Source organism: Otolemur garnettii, unplaced genomic scaffold (assembly GCF_000181295.1).
Source record: "Otolemur garnettii isolate 467f Iridium unplaced genomic scaffold, OtoGar3 scaffold00055, whole genome shotgun sequence".
Classification (NCBI taxonomy): domain Eukaryota; kingdom Metazoa; phylum Chordata; class Mammalia; order Primates; family Galagidae; genus Otolemur; species Otolemur garnettii.
Window position 1 is genome coordinate 6316222 of NW_003852450.1, and position 1470 is coordinate 6317691.

Consider the following 1470-nt stretch of genomic DNA (forward strand, 5'->3'; position numbering starts at 1 on the left):
CTCTGTCTCTAAAAAAAGAAAAAAAAATACTGGTTCTTTAAAAAATATTCTGCTGCTGTGAGAAAGAGAAAATAAATAAACAAATAATACAAGTTCTGACTCAATACCAGTAGCTCAGTGAGTAGGGCACCAGCCACATAACAATAAAAGCTGGTAGGTTCAAGCCTGGCCTGGACCTGCTAAACAAAAGTGACAACTGCAACCAAAAATAGCCTAGCGTGGCAGGCACCTGTAATCCCAGTTACTGAGGAAGCTAAGGCAAGAGAATCACTTATGCCCAAGAGTTTGAGGTTGCTGTGAGCTATAATGCCAAAGCACTCTACCAAGGGTGACAAAGTGACACTTTCTAAAAAAAAAAAAAATTACTGGTTCTGGACAGATGTGGTAGCTCATGTCTATAATCTCAACAGGGGGATTATAGACAGGCCAAGATGGGAGCCCTATCTCTACAAATAAATTTTAAAATTACCTAGACCTGGGCTGCGTGCCTATAGTTCAGCAGCTAAGGCACCAGCTACATACAACAGAGCTAGTGGGTTCAAACCCAGCCCAGGCCTGCCAAACAACAATGACAACTACAACCAAAAATTGCCAGGCATTGTGTTGGACGCCTGTAGTCCCAGCTACTTGGGATGCTGAGGCAAGAAAATGGCTGAAGCGCAGGAGTTTGAGGTTGCTGTGAGCTGTGACGCCATGGCACTCTACCAAGGGCAACATAGCCTGAATATCTTTAAAAAAAATTTACCTGGACCTGGTGATGTGCTACTGAGGACGCTGAGGTAAGAGGATTGCTTAAGCCCAGGAGTTTGAAGCTGTAGTGAGCTGTGATCATACCATTTAACTCCAGCCTAGGTGACAGAGCAAGACCCTCTCTCTTAAATAAAAGAAAACGCTGGTTCTGACTCACTAAATTGTTCTTATAACTCATTAATAGATCATGACTCACATTTTGAAAAACTCTGCTCTTGAAAAATTGTTCTTAAGGGCGGCACCTGTGGCTCAGTTAGTAGGGCGCAGGCCCCAGCCAAACTGCAACAAAAAAATAGACGGGCATTGTGGCCGGTGCCTGTAGTCCCAGCAACTCAGGAGGCTGAGGCAAGAGAATCTTCTAAGCCCAAGAGCTGGAGGTTGCTGTGAGCTGTGACGCCACAGCTCTCTACTGAGGGCAATAAAGTGAGACTCTGTCTCTAAAAAAAAGAAAAGAAAGAAAAATTGTTCTTTACAAAAAGGTTCATTGTGGTAACAAAGTATTACAAACGAGCCAAACGTCTAAAACTATTGAATGGAAAAATCCTGATTTATTCATTTAATAAAACATCAGTAGAAATGAATTACAATGACAAGCAACATGGTTGTGCCTCAGAAATAAGATTGGCAGGGAGTGAGGGAAGCAAATTAACAAGAATGTATCTGCTGTGGCTGCATGTGTATAAAGTTCAGAAATTTGCAAAACTCTTTTTTTTTTTTTTT